This window comes from Saccostrea cucullata, unplaced genomic scaffold (assembly GCF_032062105.1).
Source record: "Saccostrea cucullata isolate Sc308-1 unplaced genomic scaffold, CSIRO_AGI_Scuc_v1 ctg310, whole genome shotgun sequence".
Lineage (NCBI taxonomy): Eukaryota > Metazoa > Mollusca > Bivalvia > Ostreida > Ostreidae > Saccostrea > Saccostrea cuccullata.
The window spans coordinates 46,762-53,449 of NW_026928727.1; positions in this window are offsets into that span (position 1 = coordinate 46,762).

Consider the following 6,688-nt stretch of genomic DNA (forward strand, 5'->3'; position numbering starts at 1 on the left):
ACAAATTTGAATCTACACTACCTGATGAGGATGATTCCACATGAGTTTCATCTTTCCTGGCGCAGTGGTTCTTGAGAAGAATATATTTTAAATATGCCATTAATTTTTCTCTAATTCATAATTATCTCCCCTTGGAAAAAGGCGTGGCCCTTCATTTGAACAAACTTCAATCCCCTTTATATCAGGATACTATGTAGCAAGTTTGGTTGAAATTGGCCTAGTGGTTCTTGAGAAGAAGATGAAAATGTGAAAAGTTTACAAAGACGACGACGACGACAACGACAACAACGACAACGACGACGACAGACAACGGACAAATTTTGATCAGAAAAGCTCACTTGAGACTTTGGCTCAGGTAAGCTAAAAACTGGAAATTATGATAAAATATATCATAATACAAAAAATAAAGCGGCTACTTTCATCAGCCACCTTTCACTTTCATTGATGCATAGAAAAGGGGAGATAACTCATAAACCTAGTGACTAAGTACCGACACTATATGGATGGATAAATAAATTCTGGCTTATCTCATTTCTAAGTTTCTGTCACAAAAAGGAGGCGAATGATGAAATACAAGAGGCCCAGGGGTCACATCGCTCACTTGAGCAAATCGGCCAGGAAAAAGCACAAATCAGATCATAACTGAAAAGTTTACGGAAAAGGGGGGGGGGCTGAATTTTTATACTACTTGAGAATGAATTCATATTAATGCAGCATATGGCTTTGCTGTTCTTGCAATTGATAAATAGCTTTTTTTAAAAACACTTTCTTCCTATATTTGAATTTGATTCCCCATTGTTTCCCTTCCTACCCCAAAGGGCCATGATTAGAATAAAAAATCGTCAATACAAGAGGATGCTTACATGTCAATAAGACACAACATAGCTTTTCTGTTCTTGGGATTTTTCCCTTTATTTTTCTACACTACCCGGAAATGCTTCCATATAAATATTAGTATCACTAACAATGGTTTTGCTATTCTTGAGTGAAATATTTTTTAAAATATATTTTAATGTAAAACTTCGACCCCTCATTGCAGCCACACCCTATCCCTGGGGGTTATGATTTGAACAAACTAGAATCTACGCTACCTGAGGATGATTCCATATATATATCACTAATCATTTCTTTGAAGTAAAAATAATCCCTATCTAGTCCTATGTAAAACTTTGATCGGCCATTGTGACCCCACCCTATCCCTGGGGGTCATGATTTGAACAAACTTGAATTAACACTACATGATGATGATTCCATATGAGTTTCATCTTTCCTGGCCCAGTGGTTCTGGAGAACAATATTTTTAAAAGATTTTTCCTATATATTCCTATGTAAAACTTTGATCGGCCATTGTGGCCACTGTAACACAATTGGAACATACCATACATATGAATAAACTATATATTAACTTTATAATGTATGTTGTGTTTCGTATATTTGATTAATAAGGGCATATGTGTATAAGATATAATAATCCTTGTATGTCCTTGAGAGCCATTTAGGTTCTTATGCACTCTATTTCTATTTACTAATTATGAGTCAATATTGTTGTAAATATTAATGTGAAATATTATGGGTCAGTGTTGATGAAATATCACGATTGAATCAAAGATCAACATCTTAGCATTTACGTGGTCAGTATCCACTATTAGTATTTAATAATTAATTGAATTGGAAATTACTTGATAATATTAACTGACCACATTCAATATTTTAATTGGACGCTTGATTAAAATCTACAACTAAATCGAACGGAACAATTTCATTAATGACTTAGAAACTTTCCAATAATTAATACCAGGATGATTGGAAATATGAAGGTATATATTCGGAGACTGGACAGGTCAGAGAGAGATTAGGAATTGAGACAAACGTTTCACTCAACCACTATACGAACTTTGTTCCCCCCTGTACTAGTTAAGCTTCCAGTGAATGTACTAAGTTCTATTACTAACTCTGATATAGGAACTGTAACTGTGCTGACAACTTTGTTTATATATATGCATGACGTCTATATTGTGCAACAGTGACATAATAAATAAATAAATATATAATCGTATCCAAGTCGTTGTGTTATAGACGTTCATTTTGGTGCCGTGACCAGGATTTGGATTCGAACGGGTGACAACTGGTTGGATATCTGTAAATTAATTTAATGTTTGTAACCAGGAATAATGAAATTCTCCACGATCATATTGATGTCAATGACCATGCGAAGTATAACTAAAATGTCGAACGCGGGGGGAAAATGTGGCAAGGTAGCTTTCTGACCCAGAAGTATCTGTAGCCTGACCAAGTTTTGATGTTTTTCTTAAATTGATTTTTCCAAAAAAGATTTAGCTTATTGTTTTGGGTTCTTTTATAGAATAATTATGACTTATTTATTAAGCAAATGTTTTTTAATGAAGAAAAATTTGAAATTTTATGTAAAGAAATATTTTCATCATGCAAATGTATATGACTGTTTCAAAAGATTGAAATTAAAAAGAAATCATTATCTTGAAAATGAATTTCTAAGCACAATGAATGTATTTAATCATATTGTACATATATAGTGATGATAGTTCGCTTCTAATCAATGTTAAAAAAGAGAGAATATTAAGCAATATCTTGAAATGGACAGGCAAGAGAAAATTGGTAATGAAGTTCACGTCAGATTTACTGTCACATTTTCTAAATCTTGAATTTGAATATTGACTAGATTTGTTTTGAAGTTTTGACAAAAATTTTGACAAAAGTGCAACACTAAATCAACCATATATTGGGGTTTATCGTGGACTAAATTTGAGGCATATAACGTTGGTCTAATACCAAGGACGGTGAATACGTCTGACCCAGTGTTAATGGGCCGTCATAACTGTTTGTACTGATCCTGAGTTGAATTCGCTGCGAGGATGCGATTGTGAAAAAGGATAGTACCGTGGTAATGTTTTAAAGTATACCGACTGTGGATATCTCAAGAAGTCGTGGAAATGAGGAATACGTCAGGAGATAGCAGTCATTTGGAGATGCTTACAGATGAAGAAAACGTTGGAGTCTAATGATATTCACTGATTTGTGTCGTACTTTGAACGGATTTACCCAAATTAGTCAGTCAATAACATATTCCGGCGTTGAAGGACAAGATTTTTTTAATTCGAACTTAACTATATTGGACTCAAATTTAAATTCAAAGGTACGGGATCCGGATACACTGGTGACTTCTAATTTGAAGGGCGATACTACCGCCTGGAGTGGTGATAAATGAACTCCGTCATCTATTAAGCTTTTGTCTCAAACTGGGGGTTGGCCAAATTGGGTTTATTCTATTTTAATAATCAGCATCACTTTAATCCTGGGGATTCTATTTTTATCTATTATTAATGTAAAAGGCGCTGGTCAAGTAGATTTTGGAAAAAGGTTAAAGGTTCACGTCAACCACTATACGAAATTTGTGCCCCTGTACTAGTTAAGCTTCCAGTGAATGTACTAAGTTCTATTACTAAATCTGATATAGGAACTGTAACTGTGCTGACAACTTTGTTTATATATATATATATCCATGACGTCTATATTGTACAACAGTGACATAATATATATATATATATATATATATATATATATATATAGAAAGCACAAAGAAATTCACTTTTACATGGATACCCACTTCCGCCCCAGCCCGGGGTTGAACTCTCGACCTTCGGAATCTGTCTCCTAGCAGTGCAGGAACAGCGCGCTAGACCGCTCGGCTATCTAGGCAAGTTAAAAAACTTGCTTTCGATGCCGATGGAATTCTCGCGACGCTGTCCTACACTACACGGTCATTGAGAATGGAAATGAGATACAGTTATTTGGACATTAGTTTTAACATCGGCATCGAAAGCAAGTTTTTTAACTTGCCTAGATAGCCGAGCGGTCTAGCGCGCTGTTCCTGCACTGCTAGGAGACAGATTCCGAAGGTCGAGAGTTCAACCCCGGGCTGGGGCGGAAGTGGGTATCCATGTAAAAGTGTATTTCTTTGTGCTTTCTATATTAATATTTCTTCACTTAGGGCAGTTATGTTAGTTTGAAGAGTTGTTGTAAATTGTGCTTTATAAATAATAATTAATTTCATACAACATGTATTGGTAACAATCCTCTGTTAAAACTACTGTCCAAATAACTATATTTTCACTTCCATTCTCAATGACCGTGTAGTGTAGGATAGCGCCGCGAGAATTCCATCGGCATCGAAAGCAAGTTTTTTAACTTGCCTAGATAGCCGAGCGGTCTAGCGCGCTGTTCCTGCACTGCTAGGAGACAGATTCCGAAGGTCGAGAGTTCAACCCCGGGCTGGGGCGGAAGTGGGTATCCATGTAAAAGTGAATTTCTTTGTGCTTTCTATATTAATATTTCTTCACTTAGGGCAGTTATGTTAGTTTGAAGAGTTGTTGTAAATTATATATATATATATATATATATATATATATATATATATATATATATATATATATATCGTATCCAAGTCGTTGTGTTATACCACACACTACCCCCGGGGGTCATGATTTGAACAAACTTGAATATACACTACCTGAGGATGATTCCACATGAGTTTCATCTTTCCTGACCCAGTGGTTCTTGAGAAGAATATTTTTAAAGATTTTTCCTTTATATTCCTATGTAAAACTTTGGTCGGCCATTGTGACCCAACTCTAGCCCCGGGGTTCATGATTTGAACAAACTTGAATTTACACTACTTGAGGATCATTCTTCCACATGAGTTTCATCTTTCCTGGCCCAGTGATTCTTGAGAAGAAGAATTTTAAAGATTTTCCTATATACTCCTATGTAAAACTTTGATGACCATTGTGGCCACTCCCTACCCCTGGGGGTTGTGATTTGAACAAACTTGAATCTACACTACATGAGGATGATTCCACATGAGTTTCACTTTTCCTGGCCCAGTGGTTCTTGAGAAGAAATTTTTTTTAAAGATTTTCCCTATATACTCCTATGTAAAACTTTGATCGGTCATTGTGGCCCCACCTACCCCCGGGGGTCATGATTTGATCAAACTTGAATCTACACTACCTGCATGAGGATGATTCCACATGAGTTTCATCTTTCCTAGCCCGGTAGCTCTTGACAAGAAGATTTTTAAAGATTTTTCCTATATACTCCTATGTAAAACTTTGATCGGACATTGTGACCCCACCCTACCCCCGGGGGTTGTGATTTGATCAAACTTGAATCTACACTACCCAATGATGCTTTCATATGAGTTTCATCTTTCTTGGCCCAGTGGTTCTTGAGAAGAATATTTTTTAAAAATGCCATTAATTTTTTCACTAATTCATAATTATCTCCCCTTGGAAGAGGGTGTGGCCCTTCATTTGAACAAACTTCAATCCCCCTTACCTAAGGATACTTTGTGTCAAGTTTGGTTGAAATTGGCCCCGTGGTTCTTCAGAAGAAGATGAAAATGTGAAAAGTTTACAACAACAACGACAACGACGGACAAATTTTGATCAATGTACAGTACCCAAGGATGCTTTCATATGAGTTTCATCTTTCTTGGCCCAGTGGTTTTTGAGAAGAAGATTTTTTAAAAATGCCATTAATTTTTCACTAATTCATAATTATCTCCCCTTGGAAGAGGGTGTGGCCCTTCATTTGAACAAACTTCAATCCCCCTTACCTAAGGATACTTTGTGTCAAGTTTGGTTGAAATTGGCCACGTGGTTCTTCAGAAGTAGATGAAAATGTGAAAAGTTTACAACAACAACGACAATGACGGACAAATTTTGATCAATGTACACTACCCAAGGATGCTTTCATATGAGTTTCATCTTTCTTGGCCCAGTGGTTCTTGAGAAGAAGATTTTTTAAAAATGCCATTAATTTTTCACTAATTCATAATTATCTCCCCTTGGAAGAGGGTGTGGCCCTTCATTTGAACAAACTTCAATCCCCCTTACCTAAGGATACTTTGTGTCAAGTTTGGTTGAAATTGGCCACGTGGTTCTTCAGAAGTAGATGAAAATGTGAAAAGTTTACAACAACAACGACAATGACGGACAAATTTTGATCACTGTACACTACCCAAGGATGCTTTCATATGAGTTTCATCTTTCTTGGCCCAGTGGTTCTTGAGAAGAAGATTTTTTAAAAATGCCATTAATTTTTCATTAATTCATAATTATCTCCCCTTGGAAGAGAGAGTGGCCCTTCATTTGAAAAAACTTCAATCCCCCTTACCTAAGAATACTTTGTGTCAAGTTTGGTTGAAATTGGTCCAGTGGTTCTTGAGAAGCCTTCGGCTCAGTTGAGCTAATAATAAAAGGATAGAGCTTTGATAACGACGCATATTGTGAGATGAACTCAAATATGCGGTATTATGTAAAATAACGATATATTCCAAATATTTTCATTGATAGGGAATATACATATATATATGTTTTTTAACAAACAAGAAAATGGATATTTCTTAGATTTGTATGATCTTTTTAATGACCTTGTTAATAAATGTAACCTATCACTGGGTCGAATTTTGGCTGATGGGTTTCAAAACCAATTGTTTTGCCTTTGTCTTTATACTTAATTTGACTACGAAATATACTGTCTACCATTGCAATGCATAGCTCTTAATGCGGTTGTGACCGGTCAGCAGGGGGATGCTTACTCCTTTACAACACTTGAACCCACCCCTGGATTTTTTTTTTGGGGGGGGGTC